The sequence below is a fragment of the Aotus nancymaae genome, unplaced genomic scaffold (assembly GCF_030222135.1).
Source record: "Aotus nancymaae isolate 86718 unplaced genomic scaffold, 86718_ANA_hifiasm-v0.15.2.pri h1tg000059l, whole genome shotgun sequence".
NCBI classification, from domain to species: Eukaryota; Metazoa; Chordata; class Mammalia; order Primates; family Aotidae; genus Aotus; species Aotus nancymaae.
The window spans coordinates 74,425,410-74,451,994 of record NW_026988473.1 but is presented as its reverse complement, the minus strand read 5'-3'; the positions used below and the strand labels follow the sequence as shown (position 1 = coordinate 74,451,994).

The following is a 26,585-nucleotide window of genomic DNA, read 5'->3' as shown; positions in this document are numbered from 1 at the left end:
CAACTTCATATGTATATTTTCATACTTTCACAGAATCTGGGGACTATTTCAGTAGTTTTCAACTTTAGCTTGTATTGGAATCACTTGAAGGGCTTAAAACACATTATGAGGTACCATCCACCAAGAGTTTCTGGGGTGGGCCTTAGAATTTGCGTTTCCAATATATTTTCAGGTGACACTCATGCTGCTGGTCCAGAGACCACACTTTGAGAGCACTGACCTCCTTGAAAATTAAAATGGACTTAAAGTGAGTTTTATTTTATTCTAGTTCTAACACTAAGAAATAGTATAACTGTAGGTATATTCTTTGACATTTTAAGCTGTAGTTTTCTCACCTGTAAATGAAGTGAGTCTCAAAAGCCCGTCTCTGTTGCTGTGTCCCTATTATGCTTCTGAAAGCTGCACATATCTTGCATCTTTATGAAGTATGCAAGTAAAATCATTTTTTTCTGAAGGAAAATATAAGAACCTTTAGTTTGGTTATGAAGATTACAGTAACATTGATGAAGAAATTATGGTTTTTGAGTCTACCTCTCTTTTTTTTTTTTTTTTTGAGACGGAGTTTCGCTCTTGTTACCCAGGCTGGAGTGCAATGGCGCAATCTCGGCTCACCGCAACCTCCGCCTCCTGGGTTCAGGCAATTCTCCTGCCTCAGCCTCCCGAGTAGCTGGGATTACAGGCACGCGCCACCATGCCCAGCTAATTTTTTGTGTTAGTAGAGACGGGGTTTCACCATGTTGACCAGGATGGTCTCGATCTCTTGACCTCGTGATCCACCCGCCTCGGCCTCCCAAAATTCTGGGATTACAGGCGTGAGCCACCACACCCGAGTCTACCTCTCTTAAGTGGACTTTTCAGGTGATTCCTGTATTCAGAAATTCTTTCACTTCATCCTGCTTAATCAATGTTTTCGAGTTTTAGAATATTAATAAATGTTCATAATAAGAAATAGTGAAGTGGAACTGAAATTTTAAAAAGTGGTCCTGGGTACCAAAGTCACAGTAATTCCTTGTGACTGTGAGGTGTGTGAGACTGGCCAGTGGTAATGTAGTAACAGAGTAAGATGGACCAACAGGCGCATTTCCTATCTTACTTCAGTGACTCTTGGCTTGAAAACTTCAAGTTTTCCTTTGACTCTTCTTGAATGTATCTCAAATGAGCTGAGGCATTATGCATTATAAAGGGAAATACCTAACATAGATGACTGCATTTGAGAATCACTTAGCCTAAGCTATTTTTGACTGAGTGCAATCACCCTAGAATGAAATTTTACAGGTCAATTTCTTTGCCACTATCCAGTGAAGTGTTATCTGTTTCTATTTTCTCAACTAACTAACCTAAAAACACATGAATGATCTTCAGGAAATGGCTGATGATGTCAGAAACTCAAAAATTAGAAGGATTAGTCATGATTTATTATATAATTAAGAAGTTAATTCTAGACAGCACATTTTCCCTTTCACTTAGGTTTAATATACACAGGGGATGTAGTACAACAAACTGTCTCATGTTATGTTTTGAAGAATGCAAGTGACACTGGTACGACACTGATTTTCATGAGGGAACTAAGCTTTTTCTACCACTCCAATCTAAGAATGGTCAGGTTCCAAATTTAGCAAATGATAACGTTAAATATTCTAATTGATATAGTGTTCCCAATAATAATTTTTTCTTAGATATCTGGCATATGCTTCTGCTTACCTACATTAGAATCTGTCATACACAGATACCCAAATACATCTCTTATTTGAGAGTTAAGTAGGGCTAGGTCTGGTAAGTGTCGTAATATTCTATTCATGGTAAGTTATTTCTCTAAGTGCTTTGTTGCTTGAACATGTCTGAAACCACTATATTTTAAAGATAAGGTTAAAAATTGGCTATTAAAATTTGACAATTAATGAGCTTAATTCAGAATCGGAAAATCATTACTTGCTTCTGTGTCTGGTATAGTTGTCTGCTTGAGTTTTGTATCAGGAAAAAAAAACAAGCTGTTAATAAAAATGGAACTTCAAGACTGTTGTTTCTAACATATAGTAGGCTGAAAACAAAGGTTGATTTCTTTTCCAATGGCAATGGTAGTGACTGAGTATACTGGATTCAAGAGATATTTGAAAATAATAAATTCAATGAAATAAGCAACAAATTTAACTTCAGAGTGAGGGAGAGGAATCAGTATATAAGGACTCTCACATTTCTAGCTTAAGCCAAAAAAATAAAAATAAAAAGAAGGTTGGTTAATTTTTTTGTGTCAACTTGATTGGGCCATGGAATGCCCAGATACTTAGTCAAACTTTATTCTAGGTGTGTTTTTTAGGGTGTTATTGATGAGCTTAATATTTGAATGGATTTAGTAAAGTAGATTGCCCTCCCTAAAGAGTGTGGACCTCATCCAGTCAGTTGAACATCTGAATAAAACAAATAGCCTAAATAAGAAAAATTTCTTCTGCTTGACTACTTTGAGCTAGGACAATGATCTTTCCCTGCCTTCCGATTCCAACTGAAAAATTGGCTCGTCTTGGGTCTCAAGCTTGCAGACATTCATACGGAAACTACCTTCTCTTGGATTTCCAGCTTACAGATCTTGGAAATTCTGTCTTCACAATTGCATTTGCCAGTTTCTTATAAAAAATCTATTTCTCTCTCTCTATTTCTCTCTCTCTCTCTCTCTCTCTCTATATATATATATATAGATATATAGATATAGATATAGTTTATATATAATGAAAGTTGTATATATATACACATATAATGAAAGCTGTTTATACACACACACACAGACACACACACAGTCATGTGCTGCATAACAACTTTCAGTCAATGGTGAGCTGCATATATGATGGTGGTCCCACAAGATTATAATATCATATTTTTACTGTACCTTTTCTATGTTTAGATATGTTCAGATGCACAAATACTTACCATTGTGTGACAGTGGACTACAGGATTCAGTTCAGTGACATACTGCACAGGTCTGTAGCTTAGGAGCAATAGGCTATATCATATAGTCTGGATGTATAGTAGGCTATACCATCCAGGTTTGTGTAAGTATACTCTATGATGTCTACACAATAAAATTACCTAATTACACATTTTTCAGAATATGTCCCCAATGTTAAGCCATATATATATATATGTACATGCACATCTATACATATGTGTGTGTATATAGAGAGATACACATATATACACATGTATACACAGTATATATATCTATATATATCTATGTATATGTATATAGATATATATACACAGACATACACATAAACACTTATTGGTTCTCTTGGGAGCCCTGACTAATAGAGTTAGTTTCAATATATTTCTGTGACAAAAGTAGAAGAAAGTGGCATTCATTCCCTCTCCCATAAATTCTGCCCTTTCCCTATACTCTTTTATTTCCAGGGAAAGATATATTGTCAATGTGATTGCTTGAAGTTCAAGACATTAATTGGGCCAAACTTAGGTAATGGATGGTGTTACTTTGACTTAAATGTTGAACAAGTAAGTACAGGGCTCTTACATTTCCCAAGAGGTAAGCAGTTCAAAGCAAGAGCTTTTCTTTTTCTTATACCATCTCCTTTCTTGCAATTGGTTGGAATGACTTAAGACTTGGTCTGCAATTTGTGAGGAGGGTGTGAGACGGTGAACTAGAGGAATAGGAAGCCCTGCTGAGCTCCAAGTTACATTTTTAATTCCTCAATTAGAAATGTCTACTTAGGGGGCTATTGACTGCCACGTTATTAATAATGCAGTCACTTTTTTCTTACTTGGCCACACTTACTTACCTTGGGGAGAAAGTTATTAACTCCCTACTTGAGGAAACGCGCATGGATAAATTGTGAGTGGTAAGACCAAATACGAATATTTCTGAATCTTTAGGGTAATACCATTACAACCTCATGTGTACATTTAAACATAGCTGTTAAGTTACCAGACCCCAGACACTCTGAAATTGCTCAAACTGAAGATTTGAAAAGAAAGAAATACCAGTATAATCAGAAAACAGAATTAGAAGATTAGAACTGCTTTGACTCACCCAATTCTAGATATGTACCTTAAGATTCTCTGGAACTCTACCTTCTACTTTGTAAATTAAAAAGAAATAGATAATATTGATTATATAAATAACTAAAACGAGTCTTTTCAATAGCCTCCTGCCTATTCAATTTCATTTTTATATTCAGTTTATTTTGTTTGTTTTTTACTTCATATCTGAGTTTAAGTTTGTAAAACATAAATCTGATTACTTCACTTTCCCATTGAGAAAATATTTACTGTATTCCCCTTACTCTTAGGATCGTGTAAGCATGCCACACTGATATTTTTCAGGCTCTCCCCAACTTTGACTCATCTGATTCATTTAGTTTTATCATGTCCCTCAGACTTTCATATATACCCCAAAACCCAAATTCTTTATTATTCTCTGAATGCCCTATACTTAATTCTGTGACTTGGAAAAAAAAAATCCTTCTACTTGGGATGTTCTTCATCATTGCTGAAATCCTCTAAGACCTAGCTGATACATCACCATCTTTGCCATGCCTTCCCCAGTTAACTCAACTGGAGTCCACTGCTCTTTCCTCAGAGAACTATTTTACTATTTCCAAGTACATATAATAATTTATGAGTGTTTTTGACTTCCCATTAGATTTTTAGCTTCATTGAGGGCAGCAGACCTCCACAGGGACAAATACATTGTCTCATAAGTTGGAAGTGCTCAGTGAATGCTGAGGTGACTTGAACAGTGAATACATATATTCATTCTTTTAAACAAAGGGCATTTTATTCATATTACTTACAACATCTATGTAGAAAATTATATACTGCTCACATTTATCTGTTTTCTTTCTATCAATCCACTGAAGAACATTGCTAATTTATGTTCCTAGTAGACTAATTAGTGTACAGCAGACCTACTTTCAGTCCCTGAAATAAGTACAGAATGTTTTATATAAGAAGTATGCAAAATATAGAAATGCAAAAATATACATATCTATGAATAATGTGAGGATATATACATATACATATATATTACATTTTTAGCTCTCTTTTCTGAGCTATAAATTGCTAAAAGCAATAACCATGAAAGGGCACCATCTGCTATACAAAGGATGGAATGCTACAAATTTTTGGACAGAAATCACATGTAGACTTTAATTCCACTATTTACTAGCTATATACATTCATGGAATAGTAAACATACTTTACGAGCTCTGTACAGGCCACATGACAATAATTGCCCAACAGTGGACCACATATATAATGGTGGTATTATAAAATTATAATGTGTTTTTACTGCACCTTTTCTGTGTTTAGATACCACTGTGTTTCAGTTGCCTCCTATATTCAGTACAGTAACATGCTGCATGGGTCTATAGCCTAGGAGCCAAAGGCTATACCATATAGCTTAGGTGTGTAATAGATGATACTATCTAGGTTTGTGTAAGTACATTCTGTGATGTTTGCACAATGACAAAATCACCTAATGGTACATTTCTCAGAACATATCCCCCTCGTTAAGTGACATACAACTCTACTTGAGAAAGTTATTTAAATTATTCTTAGCTCTAGTTCCATCAACTGTAAAATGAGAATGCTAACAACATTGATATCATAAGACAGATATGAGGACTCTCTCTCTCTCTCTCTTTCTCTGTCACACATACACACACACACACATTCATCACATGTATTTTCAGCCCTGTATGTGGTAAATCATATGTGATAAATAATTGTTATATTAATAAGAATAATAATTAGAATTTTACACTTATCAGCATAGAGTGAGGATTGGAATTTATAATGACTTTTCGGAGCTTATTCTTTAAACAAATAATTTTGCAGTGCTTTAATTACTAACATCTATCGTATAAAGTCTAGTTATATATAAATTTTCTTAAACTTTTAAAATATCTCCTATAAATAAAAGCGAGCATACTTACAAAGATCTGAACTTATATAAAAACCAATCTTATAAAGTTCTATATGAAGACTTATTTTTCCTCATAACCTAAAATAGTATCAATTATTTTTATTAAACCATTTCCTGCCTACTCTAATTTAAATTGGAGACCACAAATAAGTGAACAATTTATATCTTCTTATTTCATTCATTGTGGCCAGGGACTATCTCAGGTATTATTACTGGTGAGCCATGGCAGCTATTATTGTACTTAAGATAAAATTCTCATGACATAATACTGAAATTAACTTACATATATAGTATACTGATATAGTTAAAAAGTATCTCTGATGATAACACCATGATTTTTCTAAAGAAAGAAATGCCCGGGCCGGGCGCGGTGGCTCACGCCTGTAATCCCAGCACTTTGGGAGGCCGAGGCGGGTGGATCACGAGGTCAAGAGATCGAGACCATCCTGGTCAACATGGTGAAACCCCGTCTCTACTAAAAATACAAAAAATTAGCTGGGCACGGTGGCGCGTGCCTGTAATCCCAGCTACTCAGGAGACTGAGGCAGGAGAATTGCCTGAACCCAGGAGGCAGAGGTTGCGGTGAGCCGAGATTGCGCCATTGCACTCCAGCCTGGGTAACAAGAGTGAAACTCCGTCTCAAAAAAAAAAAAAAAAGAAAAAGAAATCCACTTCCCTTTCCCAACAATATTACCAATATCTATATTGGGAAGAGTAAATCCCCTTCCCTTTCCCAACAAATATTACCAATATCCATATGAAGATTCCAGCTGAGTCTTACCAGAGTGTTTTATTAAACAAATCCCCTGTATTCAAGGGATTTAAAGTTAGAGAAGTTAAAGTTAAAATTGCTATAAATGGAAATTGTTTTAAGCCTCTTTATTTGTGGTTTTGTTATGCAATATGTTATATTTGTTATGCAGTAATATAAAACTAATATAGATAAGTTTTAGGTTTCTTAATTCTGTAGTCACTATGCCTTCCTCAACTTTTATTAGTTTTTCTGACTGTCCATCTGCATTAAAACAAACAAAAACACACTAATTTAAATATGTGCTCCTAGTGCAATTATTTTTAAATCACTGATCTTTGTCCTTGACTTTCTACAGATCTGTTCCTTCATAGTCACATAATCAGATCCAGGATCCCATAATTGTTTTATTTATGGAGAGAAAAAATGTGCTTACAATTGTAAATGTATTTAATGTTGCAAGGTTTTGTTCATAGCAGCACAATGAGTCACTCTCTTCAGGCAACCATCTGCCTTAGTAGATAAATTCCAAATGTAATGACCTTCTCTTGGGCCACCTCCCTCATTAATATTATGAGGCATTTGACTCTGCCAACCTGCCCACTAGATTTTATGGAATATCAACTCTGCTTATGCTTCAAGCCTTACATCTTTTCTTCCTCTTATTTTGTGTCCATTTCTTACTCATTAAAAATGTTTTTGAAAATCATTGTTTCTCTATTTGCTTTCTTGCTTTGCTTTTGCTGTATGTCTTGATTCATTGATTCATGGATTCTCTCTCTCTCTCTCTCTCTCTCTCTCTCTCTCTCTCTCTCTCTCTCTCTCAATTATCACCTCTTTGCAGCACCTAACACAAGGCCTGGCAACCCAAAAGACCTTTATATACATGTGCAATTTAGTAACTAACAACTTCTAACTTTATAGTTCTAATCCTTGGTCTTCTTAAAACCGTTGGAGCTAATTTCCCAACTACCAATCAGACATACCCACTTTGAACTAGGGTTGCCAGATGAAATACCAGACTTAAATATAAATATTTGATAAATATTGCACAGTACATACTTATAGTAAAAAAAGACACATTTCGTTTATCTGAAATTCAAATTAAATTGGGTATCATGTGTTTTTATATGCTAAATTGGAAATTCTGGTTTGATGTACACTGAAATCTTAAAGTCAAGATGTGCAAACCAAATTTATACTATTATTCTACTCAAAGATGAACCTGTGATGCCCTTCTTTGTTGGATTCATGTACTCACTAGGCCTGGTTCCTCAGAGTCAAGAAGTAGTATAGCTGAGTAATTTATTAAGCACAGTTTCTAGAACCCTAATTAAGATTATCCAGGTCTACCTCTGAGTTCCATAAATTATTAGCTGCATTGTCTAGAGCAACATAATAAATTTGTCAAGGCGTCCGTTTCTTGGTCTGTCTTGTGTTTCTATAACAGAATACCCAAGAATGGGTAATTTATAAAGAAAAGAGGTTTACTTGGCTCATGATTCTAGAGACTGGAAAGTCCAAGAGCATGGTATTGGCAGCTGCTTAACTTTTAATTAATGCCCCTACCACATCATAACATGACAGAGAAACAGAAAGATGAGCAAATGTATGCAAAGAAACATACTCTATAAACGGGGTGCGCCTTATAACAATTAACTCTCATGGCAACTAATCCATTCCCATGAGAACAAGAACTCAAGAGACATGACGTAGATCTATTCATAAGGGATTGAACAACCTTCCACTAGCCCCAGCTTCCAACATTTATGCCCTGTAAACCAGGCCTCAGCTTGAGTCTTGGAGGTGACAAACCACATCTAAAACATAGGACTCTGTTTCCTTTCAAGTAACACGAAGATAACAGTAGCTCCTATCAAAGGGTTTTCATAAAGACTAAAGTATCAATGTAAAACACTTATCAAGGCACTTAGAAAACTCCTTAACAAATGTTTAAAAAGTGTTGTACGTTTTGACTCTTTTACTCTGCTATCTTTCTGTGGAAAGAGAGAGAGTCTTGAGTTGAATTATCTCTGAAAGTTGATCTCTCATTTTCATTACTGACACTTCTAGTATAGATGTGAATTACTCTCCTGTGGACTGCTGCAACATATAATGTGGCATCCCTACTCCCATGCCCTGACATGAATATTTGCCTTAAAAATGTATTTTTGGATTTAAAACATATGCTCATTCCCTAATTCCATCAAGTTAAGTACAACGTACAACTCCTGACATTCAAAAACCTCCATAAATTATGCTCTAAATTTACTTTCCAATTTATAGCTTTGTGCAAGTTCTTTTCAGCAAGAATTAATCAGACAAGTGTCTATCGATCTTTTAATTGGATGCAATTTCAATTTATCCCATCTGATGATGTGAAGCTTTTTGATACATTTTAATTTGTTTAATAGACTATGGTTTGTCATTGTGCTCTTGTGTTTGCTACATCTTAATTTTTAAAAATTGTGTTTGCTCTATAAAAATGGTTTGTAATTATTAAGTTACAATACATTAGAGAATAAAGAAAAAATTTATAGCTCCATTTCTCAAATATAGTATTATCTAACATATATTAGATGTTTATTGTATTACTCACTCCTCTGAATCATTTACATAATGAACAATTTTGATTCCCTCAAAGCATATGAGGCTATTTCTTCTCATTTGAAAAAGGGCCGTGGAGAGGTAAAGTAAGAAATCCAAGGTTTGACCACTAGTAAATAGACAATCCAGACACCAAGATTTAAACCTAATATTGATTTCTGGGAAAATTCTACAATGCATCGTTAAAAAGATAATTAATTGATAAACATTGACCAGGAACAGTGGCTCATGCCTGTTCTCCAGCACTTGAGGAGGCCAAAGTGGGAAAATTGCTTAAGTTAATGAGTTTGAAACCAGCCTGAGCAAAACAGTGAGACTCCATCTCTACAAAAAAGTTTTTAAAAATTAGCTGGACATGAAGATGCACACCTGTGTCCCAGTACTTGAGAGCCTGAGGCAGGAGGATTGCCTTAGGCCAGGAGGTCAAGGCTACAGTGAACCATGATTGCACTATTGCACTCCAGCCTGGGTGACAGAGATCCTGTCTCAAAAAAAAAAAAAAGGCATCAAACAAATTCATAAATATTTGTCATCTCCAGGTGACAGTATAAGTTGATTAATAACAAAGTGTTTCAGAGAAATCTCATGCCCTTTATTTTTTATATCTAATAATACAATGTTTATTCAATGGGTGAAGTGCACCTTGATTTCAGTGAGACATTTTCTAATAACCTTAGAATATATTTTGAGCAAGAATGGGACAATGTGAAATAATGAAGATGTTAAATGTAGAGATACTTGCCACAGTTTAGAGCAGCGGTCCCCAACCATTTTGGCACCAGGGACCAGTTTTGTGGAAGACGATTTTTCCATAGACTTTGCAAGGGGATGGTTTCAGGATGATTCAAGCATATTACATTATTGTACACTTTATTTCTATTATTATTACATTGTAAAATATAGTGAAATAATTATACAACTCGCCATAATGTAGAAGCAGTGCGAGCCCTGAGCTTATTTTCCTGCAACTAGATGGTCCCATCTGGGGCTGATAGAAGACAGTGACAGATTGTTAGGCATTAGATTCATACGGAGCATGCAACCTAGATCCCTTGCATGCACAATTCACAATGGGGTTTGCACTCCTTTGAGAATCTAACGCTGCTGCTGATCTGACAGGAGGCAGAGCTCAGGTAGCAACACAAGTGATGGGGAGTGGCTGTAAATACAAATGAAGCTTTGTTCCTATGCCTGCTGCTCACCTCCTGCTGTGTAGCCGGGGTCCTAATACTGGTCTGTGGCCTGTGGATTGGGGACCCCTCATTTAGAGAATACACAAAAGGAGAGGGTTCTAGGGGAAATGCTGGGAGTGGCACATTTGAGATGCCTAAAACAGAAAATTGAATGGCCAACATTACTGTCAATACATTTTACAAACATAAGAAAGCAAGATCAAACACTTTTTTATGTTGAATGGCAAAAAATCAAAAATAACTTTGAGGGGCGGAGATAATGGTTTAAATGAATTAAAGTAAGTTAAATAAGTAGTAATACTGCATTTAACTTAAAAAATTAGTTCTATAAGTTGCACATGTAAGGCTTAAAATTATGGAAATCTTGGGATTTCAATGTGACACTGGTGCTAAAATGTTAATGCAAATTAAGTATGAATTTATAGCATTTTGCAGTTTAGCGAAGGGAACATAGAGTCCCACTATGATCTGCTTTGGTCACGCCATGTTTGGAGTACTATGTTCTGTTCTGGGCTTCGCATGTTTATAGTTTCATTGTCACTGTACAATGCATAGAGAATAAGGTGGGATCTAGGAACCACGTCATATTGGTGATAATTGAGGGACCTGAGAAATTTAGAGATTAAAAGAAATAAGGAAACATTGCATCTTTCTTCAAATATTTGACGAGCTTTTATATAGGATAGAATGAGAGTAAGTTAGAAATACTGTTTCTCTGTGCCAGACATTACACATGTTTATATGTACAATTTCCTTTTTTTTAACCAAACGATGAGGCTGGCTTTTTTTTTGTTTGTTTTTTGCCAGTTTTATAGATAAGGAAAATTTTATTTCAGTAAAATTTAAGTAATTATGTTTTTTAAGATTATCCACTTATTTTATCTTGTTACTTAGCTAAATAGAGAAAAGCTTGAAATAAATATCAGGTGTTTCTATTTTCAGAGTTTATGCTCTGTTTTTTTATTCTTTGTTATTAAAGATTGCAGATCTATGGGTAATGATGGTTAAAAGAATTATGGAGCCAGATCCTGTGTAAAAAGAGAAAACAATTATAAAATGATAATTCATTTAAAATTTTTTTCCTCACTCAAAGCACTTGGAAAAGCGTTAGTGATACTAATTAGTAATGCATCTGAATTAGATGAAAACTGAAGGACTCCTAAAATCATAAATTTAATATTAAATTAATATTTGCTGAGAACCAGCAAAACTCTCATAGTTCCTACCTTTGAAACAACATTACCTCAGATAACCAATGCATTCAAAACACACAAAATAGAGAAAAGAGGCAACTATGAGTTTTGAAGCAATGTTTAAGGTTCCTGAGTCATTAAGTTGTAGGAAGACAGTGGGCCCCACATGTTCATTGATGAAGACCTTTTCAATCATTTGACAACTGTGCTTCTAAGGCTTTTGATAGAATTTGCTGTAGATCAGAACACATATAATTTATATCCTTAAGAACAGATCCCTGTGCCTGATTTTATCCTTCAGTATAAACCAAGTGTGCTTAACACTTCCTTTGCAGTCGTCATATTTTATTGGGCAACTAATTTTGAGCAAAGTAAAATAAGGGAATTTGAATTTTAACTGCTTAGCACGACGTATTTTATAAACTTGTCTTGGTAGAGAATCATTGCTAAACACAACTCACATTGTTTTCAAACTGAAAGCAGAAAAGGTTCAATTAACAAGTTTCATACTTCTTAGTATTACATTTTGGATGTATTGATTTCAGATATTACAGAGATATTTAGAGTTGTGGAAAGTCAGATAGGTAATCGTGTAGCAGTGTTATGCATTGCACATACTTTTAGGTGGCTTTGAAGCATAAGATTTTATACAATAAGCATTCTTGCATGTTCACAGAGCATATGTGTGCCATGAAATTAAAATCACTTCAACAATATTTATTGAGCACCTACACTTTATAAACTGTCCTGAAATGGACAAGTGAGGTTATTAGTGGATTCTAAGAGTATAAGCCAGCCTTTCACTTCCTAATTTTAGATTAAAAAAGTGGTTCAACATCTTGAAACCTCAGTTTCATCTTTTATATATCTAATATTACATATCTTATTACTTATGGAAATTAAATTTGATACTGTGTGAAATGTTTGACACGTGCTCAGCACAATATCAGCATTCTATACGTTTCTCCTTTGAAAGTTTCAGCTAGTTTTCTACTTTGTTCACTTTGTTTGTGTGCCTTCTTGTTTTCTTCATCAAGTGGCTGTCTATCAGTTCTATCCCTTCCCCACTTACAACTCATAGAAAATAGGGTAGGGTGATGCTAGGTAGTGGCACTAACTCAGGGATGTTTGCGAAGTGTGGGGAGGTAGTTTTTTTTTCTTTTTTTTCCATGACTTTTAAAACATTACTATAAAATATATTTATTTGGTAGCATTCTAGATCACAACTAACACTGTTTATCAAAATTACATATATTTTTTGATATGTATGTATCTGTAAATAGTATCCTGCGCGTGTTTCTTTCACATTTATTTTTCCAGTATAAGAGGGCTCCTGTGTTGGGAAAAGGAGCCTGGGTGAAAATTTGGGCTCACTCTGTGGTTGTGTATTTCCTGACACTGGTCAAATATTTGACAGTGAGGAGATGAGAAAAGTCACACTTTGTAAGGAAGTTCTATAATACCCAGTATTTATTCTTAAAGAGAGAGTTTGACTTGAAATGGTTAAAATGGATCTGCAGTATCTCAAATTCAGCATGATTAAAATAATTCAATGTTGAAATGTATTTAGATATTTACCTACTTTTAAAAACTTGATTTACCATTAGTAATTGAACCTAAAGTTATTTGATTACTGTGTATGAATGTAAATGTTAGATACTTTGTGACACGGGGAATTGCTCATTAAGGGAGAACTACCTTGGAATCTATAACTTAAATGAATAGACAGAAATAACAGCTAGGATAAACTGGAGATAAATTCTGAAATGCTAAAAGCTAATGAGGATTCAGTGGTAATAATCTATATCTGGTTGTAATGATGTTAGTGAAGAGGAGAGTAATACAGGTAATAATCCAGATCATAATCGGAGAGATGGTAGTGATGGCAGCTTAGTGCACAGTACTCCAGGCAGTAATCCAGGATGTGCTAGAGTGGGACAGAAGTAGAGAATAAGAAATTCTTTCAAAAGCTTTTTTATAAATACATTAGATGCCTTTGTTATTTAAAGCATCTATTAAGTTAAACGTAATGATACACATCAACCAAAGAAAAGGAGCTGAAGTATCTGACATAAGCTAAATAAACTGCTTATACAAGGATTGGAAATATTACCAGTCCTAAGTAATTTACAAGAGAGTTATTTGACAAAAGCCTCTTGACCTGGAGTGTGATATGTCACTCAAATGATTCTAGCAATATGAATCTGCAAAGAATGAATCAGGTCATGGGATATCATCAGGTCACAAGTCAATCTGTTCTTTGAAGGGGTCTATCTGTTATCAAAAAATATCAGATTGGACTCTGCAGCTCAGTCAAAGCTTGAATCTGGCTGATACCACTCACCACTGCCCGGTACTCTAATAATTAATGTCACTCCGTGCATTCCTAGGGTTATCTTCAAATCTGAAATTGGGTCCTGAAATTTGATTCTAAAGAAAATGTTCCTTTTTTTCCTTCTTAGCACACACGTCTATTTTTTGCATTTACAATGAAAATGTATCAAGTAGTTTGGATTTTCTTATGTTTCTTTTCTCAAAAGCTATATAATAGGGTAGAGCTATTAAGAGGAATGAATGGAAAAATGCTTTTTGTCTATTTTTATTTATATTGACAAAGTTTGTTTTGTTTTGCTTTAAAATGTTTTCCTTGATTTAAAAGTCTTTGGAGAGAAATGTCAATTACATTGGTGATCTAAAAGTCTCACCCCAGCACAAACAAAGCCCTGTGCTATACAGAAAGGCTGCTTGACCTCCAGGCACCCAAATCGTCAGGGCACCAAACAGAATGCCAGAGGTCGAAGAGTTGAGTTCAAAGGTGACAAGGAAGCAAAGTGTATGACAAAAGCTACTCTTATTTATTTATTTATTTATTTTTTGATTGAGTTTTAGGTTTTGTGATCACCACAGTTGCAGAAATGTAGAAGATTGAAAATGTGCAGAAATCTCATCTTTATATATAATTATCAGAGTTACTCACTCTGATATTACTTTATATAAAAATATTCCTATACTACCGTGATTGCATTAATTATTACTTGAAATTACTGGCTTTATAAGGGTCATGAGATAAAAGTATTCTAATGCCCTTTACCCTTTGACTATGCTTGTGTTTCTGTATCCTAGTCTGCACCTCACACTCAAAAAGCAAGAAAGAAAAAGAAAGAAAAAAGAAAAGGAAAGAAAGGAAGAGAAAGGGAGCAAGGGAGGGAGAGAAGAAGGATGGAAGAAAGAAGGAGGGAAAAAAGGAAAGATAGGGAAAAAAAAGAAATAAAGAGCATAGACATCGAACATCAGGATTATTCTAAATCAATGATAGGTTGACAAAAATATGTGATTGCTTTGTTTTTATGTTTTATTCTATCAGGAAAAGGGGTGTTCTGTATAACGTTTGAATTATCTGGCTTTTGTTTTGAAAGATTGAGCTTTATAAATAGCTTTCTCTTTAATTCTAGGTTGTGTTTGTAATTTACAAATACATAAATGTAAAAAGGATTCATATATAAAGAACTTGAGGGAATTGACTTATTAAGCAGTTTTTATTTTAGCACAATACATTTTAACTGTAGCACAAGTTAGCATGTATGCATTGAATCGACCTTAATGATTCTCAGCCTTCTTTAGAAAAGATAAACTTTACTTCAACAGAAATTTAGTAAATATTTTTAGAACAGGGCAAATAAATGACTTTATTAAAGTCATGAACAGAATCATTATACTTCAGTAATACACTGAATTTGGGTTCCTTGAGTCTGAATGGAGCAAGGGCCTCTATGTTCAAAATAATTAGTTTTTGATCCTAAGGTTAATATATATATTCATTGTATTTTTGCCAATTACACTGCTGAATTACAAACCTACTATGGAGTTAATAATTGTGAGTGGGAAATCAGTCTTAAAGGGACAAAACAAAATCTGATTAATATATTCACATATATATGCCATTTGTGTAGCACTTTTCACATTTAAGAAATATAAATTCAAATATTAAATAAATCCTATAAGTAAACATTGAACAGGTTAAGGAGGCAGATCCAACTCGTTTTGGTAAGTTACTGAGATCTGAGGAAGAAGAGAGTAATTTAGCGATGGTTCTGAAGTTTCAAGTAGAAGGTGACAGCAAGGCCTTACCATGGAATCTGGCAACATAGAAGGGTGTGTGTGTGTGTATATATGTGTGTGTATATGTGTGCACGTTGGTGTGTGTGTGTTTGGTATACTTAGATAGAAGTGGGATTGTTGCGATTTATGGAAATTATGTGCTTATTTGCTGCTGTATATTGAGATAGTTATCCTTGGTGCCAAGCTCTTAGAAGCATTCAAGATCAACTGGAAAATACTTAGTTTCTGTACACAGTGCAGGAATATACAAATACGCTAGATTAACATAAAGTTTGACCAAATGCAACTGGGAGAACAAAAGCTTTTCAACTAAAAATAAAAATTACATTTGAAGTCTCACTTTTTTCACCTGTCTTGGCATTTCTTCCATGCTCAAAACTGCTGTGAGGTCATTACATAGACCAGATGAGCCTGAACTGGGATTGGATGATGGAACAGGTAAGAAAGTACAGTTGAAAAAATGTAAGTTGAGCTGGAGACACTCAGTTTCTATAGTCAGGATGCCATTGGGAATCTTGCTGCCAACAGTTGCAGTTTTCTATAGTCTGTACTTGCTTCTTGCTTCTGGACCCTACTCTGGCATTCAAGGAAGAGCATGGATTCGAAGTAAGGTTCTTCTAGTAGCAATGACAGCAAGCACTAATGACTTCGGTTGAGTGGAAAGCAATAATTTATTTACACTGTAAAGCACCAAACTGAAGTATTTCAGCTTTAACTCCCCAATAAACGGTGACCAATTGGCCACTATATACTTTTAGAAGAGAAATCCAGTGGGTGAGGTAGTATTTAAGGAAGTGTTGTCTGGCATCATGGATAAGGGATAAATAAAATAAGAAAGACTACCATCAGTAAAACTACCTTTCTTTTACAAGAACTGTGAATTGGAAACTTCTTACATGCATAGGTTGTATCTCTGAATGCCATAAGCATTTTATTCCCACCTTGGTGATGACAATATGCTACAATTTAATAAATCAATCAATTGGTAAAATCTTGCTGACTTGATTGAATCATCTGCCTTCTTTGATAAAGCAACACTTTCTTATGAGGTAAATGGGTCTCAGTTTATTTATGCATGTTTTAAATGTTTTGCTCCCTATTTCTATAACCTTTTTGTAGCTACCCATTTGGGTACAAGGGACCATATTAATTGAAAATGAAGACAGTCCTTGCCATTTACTCAGGATTATTGCAGAAAAATCTCCATTGGATACAATTTAGTTTGAATTGACAACTTCTGACTTTAAAACAACATTCCAGACGATATCAATCAGTAGAAACGTAGATGCTTCTTAATCTCCTGTTACTTCATTCTTCTACGTCTATTAATGAGGCCTCAGGGAACTAATACAACATTTGCAGAGGAGAGTGATCTGATGAAAGAACTGAGGAGGCACACCATGTGGCCAAAAAGACTTGAAGATATTATGTCTGAAAAGAAAGGTTGAAGGGGATACAAATAGATAGTTTCATTTATCTGATATCCTCTCATGTGGAAACAGAAATAGCATGATCTGATGAGTATACGCTAAAAGGAAGTAAGTTTAGGTACAAAGGGAAAATGAAATTTCTAACGGTTCTGCCTAAGAGTAAAGTGGACTGTTTCAGTTTAAAAACAAAACAAAGCATAATAAAATGGATGACTACCTATTAGATAGATGTGTTTATTGGTCCAGAAACTGGAGAAGACAAGACATAGAATTATTTTCAAATGCAGTGTTTTATTAACTGTACCTTATTTTAGCCATCAAATCTACAAAGAAAGAAACATTGTTTCTGTAATTGCTAAAATTTAAGCTTTCTCAACAAATGAATAGGAAAACTGAAATTACCTTGAAATTGATAAATCAGAGGTAGCTAATTTTATATTGATGTTGCATTATACTCTAGGTTGAAAGCTTGTCTATTACCAAACTCTATAAGTTTTCCTACAGTGAGTCTTTAAGAAACAGAATCAGAATATCTAATAAAAGCAAGAACAACCAAAAATGTACAACATGAGAAAGTATTGTTCATAGAGAATAGAAATTGATTTATTTAGGCCAAACATAATATCTAGTATCTCCTGCTGTATGACAAAATTGAGAACAAGTATCTACCACAAAGCTATACCCAGTAGGATCCTAAAGATGAAGAAATAAGTAAAATGTATTTGTAAATATATTCATTATTCAAATACCACTGTTTAATTCCATAAACACAAGAGAAAATGATGAGCTGCATACGTATGAAACTGCAAAAGCATGCTGATTAGACAGAAGAGAACCTGATGTATTATGACTAAATTTCAGTCTATATTCTAGTTTTTCTAAGTATGTTTAATTTATTAAACAGCAAAATAAAAATAGATATTATTGTACAGTACTGACTAGACTATAAATTGATACAGACTTCCTAAAGGGAATTTGACAATATTTCAGAAATTTTAATTATTTGACAATTCATGCCTGGCCATTTTTTAAGGTGAATCATGAGACAAAATATCTGAAAATGGTCAAAGATGTTGATTCAAGGTTACTCATTGGAACAAAGTTTAAACTAACCTTAGGGTGTCATTTGAAAATTTACCCTTCCATATGATGCAGTAGCGGGAAATCAACGTTTATTGCAGAGTAACATTTAATGGCATGGAAAACTGTTTACAATTATTATTACAAGTATGAATATGTTACAAACGTTACAAAGCAAACTTAACAGTTTGCTCTAAGTTTCACTAAAGAGTAATGCAACATAATGTTATATATAAACATTATATAAAATATATATATAAAACAATATATAATATATAATAAAACAATATATAAAATATAGGTAATGTTGGCATATAGATATATCTATCTATATGCCAACATTACCTATATTTTATATATTGTCTCAATTTGCAATATTGACAATAATTTATATATTGTCTCAAATATTGTATCTATTTGTAAATGTCTAGTATTTAGGGGACCTAACTTAATTGTGAAAACATATTTCTAAATTAATTTTTACCTGTTTGCTAGCAATTGTTTGCTTTTAAATTTCTAATTTTATGATTACATAAATTCTGATGATTTACGTGGTTGGTTGTGAATTAGAAATTCATAAATTTAGTAAAAGATGTATAAAAAATACGTAGAAGTGGCCGGGTGTGGTGGCTCACGCCTGTAAGCCCAGCACTTTGGGAGGCTGAGGCGGGTGGATCATAAGGGCAAGAGATCGAGACCATCCTGGTCAACATGGTGAAACCCCATCTCTACTAAAAATACAAAAAATTAGCCGGGCACGGTGGCACGTGCCTGTAATCCCAGCTACTCAGGAGGCTGAGGCAGGAGAATTGCCTGAACCCAGGAGGCAGAGGTTGCGGTGAGCCGAGATTGCACCATTGCACTCCAGCCTGGGTAACAAGAGCGAAACTCCGTCTCAGGAAAAAAAAAAAAAACACAAAATACGTAGAAGTATGAATTTGCTAAGAGGTGGATTAAAAAAAAACAGATTAGACTTCTTTCCTTGAGGAAACTGCCCAAGGGGTTCTTAGTTAAAATCATAACTGATTTCTTCCTGAATTTTTTCTTCATTTCTAACTTACAGTATGCATAATATGTATACTTAAGTACAGTCTATATCCATGTGGTAAAATATGCACTCAAATACACATACATTTATGTTGATTGTCTCTGAGTCAGAAAAAAATCATAATGTTGTTGGCTTAATGAGATTGAGGTTAAATGTTTTTACCTCAATGAGATAATTTAAAAATTAGCTGAATTTGTGGATTATTATATTTGGAAGATATTATCTTCCAAATCTTGAAAAAATGATTTACTGCTAATGTCAGAAAATATTTCTTCAAATTTTGGTACTTTTGGTTCATTCATATCAGTATTCATATTTGCAAAACAGACAAGATAAAATAGCAGTGAAAATAACTCGAATGTTTAAATTCAATAACAACTTTATATGTAGCTTTCCAACACACTGGCTTATTCAAGAGGTCATAGTTTGCCTCTCTAACATACCGGTTAGAAAATCAAAATATGCTCTGTGTATCAAGTGTGTTCACATATGATAATTTTTTTTTTTTTGAGACGGAGTTTCGCTCGTTACCCAGGCTGGAGTGCAATGGCGCGATCTTGGCTCACCGCAACCTCTGCCTCCTGGGTTCAGGCAATTCCCTGCCTCAGCCTCCTGAGTAGCTGGGATTACAGGCACACGCCACCATGCCCAGCTAATTTTTTGTATTAGTAGAGACGGGGTTTCACCATGTTGACCAGGATGGTCTCGATCTCTTGACCTCGTGATCCACCCGCCTCAGCATCCCAAAGTGCTGGGATTACAGGCTTGAGCCACCGCGCCCGGCCCACATATGATAATTTTTTACAGATCATTCATCTAGGTGAATTATCTCCTTCTACACAGCTAGCAATTTATATTTTCTTTGTAAGGATGTGGTTGTACAATCATTGGGGCATGGGATTTCTATTACAGTTAACGAAATACATTGAGATCCAAAGAATCAAACTCCATCCCAAGCATTCCCTAGTTTATAACTTTTAGGGGCCATATCATACAAATGAAATTATACATCATTGTGGGCTTAGTGAGATTTAGCAAAATGTATTTTCAGAATGAAAGAAGTAGTGAAAACAACCCTACAATTTGAGATTAGAAAATGCAAAATTGTTCACTTGACAAAAAGCAATTCCTTAGTATTTTCCCATGAGTATATAATCAGAAAAATAATAAGGGGAAAATAAACTTGACAAAATCAAGCCCTTAGAATAAGAAGTTGTGTTAAAATGCATCAGTTCCATGCAGCCATTTAATGTCAAGTGTGTTATTGAAGTGGAATCATTGAATGTGAAAATATTATGAAAAGCACTCAGTGAAAATAGGCAGAGTCATTTAAAAATATTTATAAACTGCTCTTCATAAAACTTTGCTCAACATATCAAATAAGAAAACTTTATGCCAAGAAGTGTTCATATTTTAGGAAATCTTCCTACTCTAAAATCTAAATAATGTACTTAGATTGTCATCAACAAAAAATTATTTGCATACCTAATACACGTGTAAGACCTAAAAATACGAATATTGCCATTCTCAAAGAAGTAAAGAATTCTACTTGATGCTTCTAATATACTGTATTATGTCAAGTTTTCTGGTTGTTATGTAGTAGAAATGGCTTAGAAATAGGTTATTTTGTTTTTATGAGAGCTAAGCTTTGAGGTAATGTTTCCCTAATTCTTGTAGATTCTAGATGAACATCAGGACTAAATGGAAATCTACTTAAAATGAATGTTATATGGAAAAATCACTGCATTTTTACAAGGAGATACGATGAGTGATTTGCTTGGTTTTTAGTTCTTACCTCATAAGTATCTCCTTTCAGGTTTATTTTTATCATCTCTTTTCTTAATATCTATTTTGAACCTCTCTTTTAGTTAACATATCACAAACGGAGCTCATTACACCCCTCATTCTCTTCACTTACTCCTCATTTCAGCAAATCCCACATCCATTCACCCATGTGCCCAACGCAAACTGGAGAATAATCCTTGATTTCTCTTTTCTTTGATTCCTCCCCTCCCTTCAGCAGCAGGCCTCCTCTAAAATATGGATTTCATATATCCACTTCCCTCTATCTGCACCAAACTATTCTTGTTCATACAATTAATAATGTCAACCCCAACAGGTCTTCCACTTCTCTACATTCAATTCTGTACTCCAGTAACTGACGTGATCTTAAAATATCTGTTAAATCATTCCATAGGCCTGCTTGAAACACTCTAATGTTTTTATCATAGATTAGAATCAAAATCTAAACATCTATATTAGTTTGCTAGGCCTACCATAACAATATACCACAAACAACATGGCTTAAGCTATGGCATTTTAATTTCTAGCTGTTCTAGATCCTGGATTTTCAAAATCAAGGCACCAGCAGGGTGTTTCTTTTAAGGCATCTCTCATTGACTTGCAGATGACAGCTTTCTCACTGTGTCCCTGCAGGACCTTTCTGTGCTCATGCACCTTGTGCCCGAATGTCTCTTCCTCTTTTTATGACACCAGTCATATTGGATTATAAGGCACCACACTTCTGACTTCATTTAACTTTTCATCTTTTAAGTCCCTATCTCCAAATGCAGTTACACTGGGCTAAGGCTTTCACTTTTGAATTTAAAGGGGACATAGTTCAATCTGTAACAACCCCTTACCAGAATGTCATTGGGCCTGGGAGATCTAGTTTCTCCTTACTGCTTTAATGTCACCTTAGACCACTCACTTGCTCTCTGCACTTCATCAGCATTGGTCATTTGGTCTTCCTCAAATATCACCTCCTCAGGGACCTCCTCTGTTTCCCTAGTAATACGTTTCAAATTCCCAGCCCCATTATTCTATTACAGCATTCCATTTTATTTTCTTTCAAAGATTTTTCTTTATCAGATTTTAAAAAATTTAATTGTTTACTTGTTTAAGGCTCTGTTTTCTATTCTAGAATTTTGCTTTATGTACTGTTTTATCCTCTAGAATCATATGCAGACAAAGTAAGTGCTATCTATCATCTGTATAATGTTCTCCCTCTGTATCAAAATGAGTGCTCTCTCTCTCTCTCTCTCTGTGTGTATATATATATCACACACATATATATGTGTATATATATATATACACACACACACATATATGTGTGTGTGTGTGTGTGTGATATTACTATCCCTGTGGCTGTGTGTTCTCATTGTTTGACACCCACTTATGAATGAGAACATGTGGTGTTTGGTTTTCTCTTCTTGTATCAGTTTACTGAGAATGATGGTTTCCAGTTTCATCCATGTCCCTGCAAAGGACATGAACTCATCTATTTTTATGGCCGCATAGTATTCCATGGTGTGTATGTGCCGCATTTTCTTTATCCAGTCTGTCATTGATGGGCATTTGGGTTGGTTCCAAGCCTTTGCTATTGTGAATAGTGTGGCAAAAAAATACCTGTTCATGCATCTTTATAAAGAATGATTTATTTATAAAGCTTAATCCTTAATTTTTGAATTAACTTTAGACAGTAAAATTATTAATGTCGTTTATACAGCCAACAGTGAACAAACTAAAAACAAAATCAGAACACAATTCCACTTACAATAGCTACAAAATATATCTAGGAATAAAATCACCAAAGCATTTAAATATCTGTAAAATGAAAACCATAAAATAATGGTGAAAGAAATTGAAGAGGACACACATCAGAAATAGAAAGATATCCAATGCCCACGGATTAGAAAATTAATGTTATGTTCATTCTACCCAAAGTGATCTACGGACTCAATGGAATTCCTATCAAAATACCAATGACAGTCTTCACAGAAATAGAAAAAAAAAATCCTGAAATTTGTATGGAACCATAAAATAGTGCTGGGAAAACTGAATATTCCTATGTTGAAAAACAAAACAAGATTTCTATCTTTTGCCATATGTTGTAACATTTACTTTCACAAATTTTGAAATTTGTGTTCCTTCAGAATTTTGTTGTTTCTGTGACTTGAAATTATAAGTAGATACAGCAATATATTTTACTTTCCATTTGTATTTTGTAATTTTTAATTTTTAAACTAACCTTCTCATTGACCTCTCTTTAATACTGCGTGATTTAAACTATTCTTGTCACCTATCCACATGTGTATCTGTGCATATGCTTTGCAGTTATTAGCATTTGGTTCATACAGTTATGAGCATTTGCTGGCATTAGGAGCATTTCTTTCTTAATGCTAGCATCGTAAGTCACAAACCTACCTTCTGTCATGTAGGAGAAATGTTTTAAGCAAACACTTACATTTTACACTGCTTTCCTCTTGCTGGTATGTAGTTAACTTCAAAATTGTGATAAGAGTAAAAACTACTATAAAACATCTGTCAATAAATCTCAATTTGTGTCACAAGATTGTGTGGTGCATATGAGGCTGCATTGCCTTTCTAGAAGATACTTTGATGTCAAGCCTAAGCACACTCTGATAGCTCAGTGTCTGACCTGTTGGACATTTCATGTTAATTAGTCTGAAAATTTCAAGTTACTACCAGTATTGTAGGTATCTACAATATTAGCTATTATCATATGGCACATGTTAAATAAACTTCAAAGATTATATAATGGTAACAGATAGATATGCACTCAATGCTTACCACAATTCTGAAAATTTCAGTAAAGTAAAGTATTGGGTTAGATATATAGTGAAAACTCAGTCTACTCAGATATGATATTCTAAAAAATATATAGATTCCCTTCCCATAAATCTTTCCTGTTTTTAGACTCATGAAACCAGATGCTGTCTTTTATTTTTTCTTTTATTACTGAGATCTCATAACCAGGTGTGATTTCAGCAGTGTCCTGGACAGGCTAAGATACAGTGGGTTAAAATGACAATGTTTCAGCCTTTCTTTCAACTTCCTAGCTACTTGCTTTTTATTTGGAACTCTTTGGACAGTTTAATAATGAAATTCATTTCTCTATATTTCTAAAAAGTCTAATTATGGGTATACCTATGTAACAATCCTGCACGATCTGCACATGTACCCTAGTACTTAAAAAAAAACAGTAGGCTGACTAATCAAAGTTCCTTTCTCAAAATAGGGGTGGACATAAAGATGCATCATTTATTCACTTCAACAGACATTTGTTAAGTGTCCACACTTTCTTTAAGCATGAATTTTATTATGAGCTTCTTACAGTGTGCTAGAGATATAGGGTATCCGATTTTTAAAAGCAGTGGTTGCTAGAGATGATAAACACTAATCACTTAACCTGATGAGTGATATGAGAAATGAAGATAGTAATAAAAAGGGTCCTTGTGGTAGCTTTGTAATACTCACACCACAAGGTGAATATTAATTCTGGTGGCAATATAATATAATGAGTTTTAAAATATTAGAATAATTTTATTATAGTTTATAGTTTTAAAATTCTATATATTTATATGTAGTCTTTATAGTAATATTAGAGTAGATATTATCTCCATTTTGATGATGAGAAAGTACACTGCTATAAAGAAATACCTGAGACTGAGTTATTTATAAAGAAAAGAGCTTTAGTTGACTCACAGTCCCACAGACTGTACAGGAAGCATGGATGGAGAGGCCTTAAGAAACTTACAGAAGGCAAAGACTTACAGAAACTTATGGAAGGCCAGAGCAGGAGGAAGAGAGACAAAGGAAAGTTGCTACACACTTTTAAACAAGCAGACCTCACGATTATTCACTCACTATTATGAGACCAGCAAACAGGAAATCTTCTGTAATCCAATCACTTTCCATCTGGCCCCTCTTCCAAAACTGGGAATTACAATTGGACATGAGATTTGGGTGAGGATGCAAATCCAAACCATATCAGAAAGGTTAAACCAACAGTTGTTAAATGATTTATCATCACTCAGCTTATAAAACAGAACCAAAGACTCAAATCCTAATTTTAGAGTCTTAGTCCCATGGTTCCACAGTTATTGAGTATATTTTTAGTACATTAAGCAAATTGATTGAATTTTCTTTTGACAATTAGAATTCTATCATCTATCTGTCTTTCTATCTCTCTCTGCATCCATCCATCCATCCATCCATCCATCCATCCATCTGTATTAGTCCATTTTCACACTGCTGATAAAGACATACCTGAGACTAGGAAGAAAAAGAGGTTTAATTGGACTTACAGTTCCATATGGCTAAGGAGGCCTCAGAATCATGGTGGGAGGTGAAAGCCACTCTTTACATGGCACTGATGAGAAAAATGAGGACAATGCAAAAGTAGAAATCCCCGATAAAACAACCAGACCTCATAAGACTATTCACTACCACAAGAACAGTATGGGAGAAACCACCCCTATCATTTAAACTACCTCCCACTGGGTCCCTCCCACAACATGTGGGAATTATGGGAATAAAATTCAAGATGAGATTCGGGTGGGGGTACAGAACCACACTGTATCAAAAGAACCTATGCCCGTGGCACCTCCAAATCTCATGTACTCATATTTCAAAACCAATCATGCCTTCCCAACAGTCCCCCAAAGTCTTAACTCATTTTAGCTTTAACCCAAAAGTCCGTGGTTCAGAGTCTCATTTGAGACAAGGTAAGTCCCTTCTGTCTCTATGTCTGTAAAATAAAACAGGTAGTTACTTCCCAGATACAGTGGGGGTACAGGTGTTGAGTAAACACAGCTATTCCAAATGGGAGAAAGTGGCCAAAACAAAGAGGTTACAAGGCTCAAGCAAGTCTAAAATCCAGTGGGGCAGTCAAATTTTAAAGCAGCTCCAAAATGGTGTCCTTTGACTCCAGGTCTCACATCAAGGCCATGCTGATGCAAGAGGTGGGTTTCCATGGTCTTGGGCAGCTCCACCCCTGTGGCTTTGCAGGGTACAGCCTCCCTCTTGGCTGCTTTCATGGGCTGGCGTTAAGTGTCTGTGGCTTTTCTAGGCACATGGTACAAGCTGTAGATGGCTCTACCATTCTGGGATCTGGAGGATGGTAACCCTCTTCTAACAGCTCCACAAGGTAGTGTCCCAATAGGGACTCTGTGTGTGTGGGGATTCCAGCCCCACATTTCCTTTCCACACTGCCCTAGAAGAAGTTCTCCATGAGAGCCCCACCCCTGCAGCAAATTTCTGCCTGTGTATCCAGGCATTTCCATACATCTTCTGTAACCTAGTCGGAGGTTCCCAAACCCCAATTCTTGACTTCTGTGTACTCGCAGGCTCAACACCACCTGGAAGCTGCTGAGGCTTGGGGCTTGTATCCTCTGAAGCCATAGCCTGAGCTCTATGTTGGCCCCTTTCAG

At 34.9% G+C, this 26,585-nt stretch overlaps 1 long non-coding RNA gene across 1 annotated transcript in view; it reads left to right on the top strand.

Moving 5' to 3' along the window:
- Positions 1–26,585, top strand: part of LOC135270136 (uncharacterized) — a 323,021-nt gene that overhangs the window by 215,640 nt on the left and 80,796 nt on the right. The window lies entirely within an intron of this gene.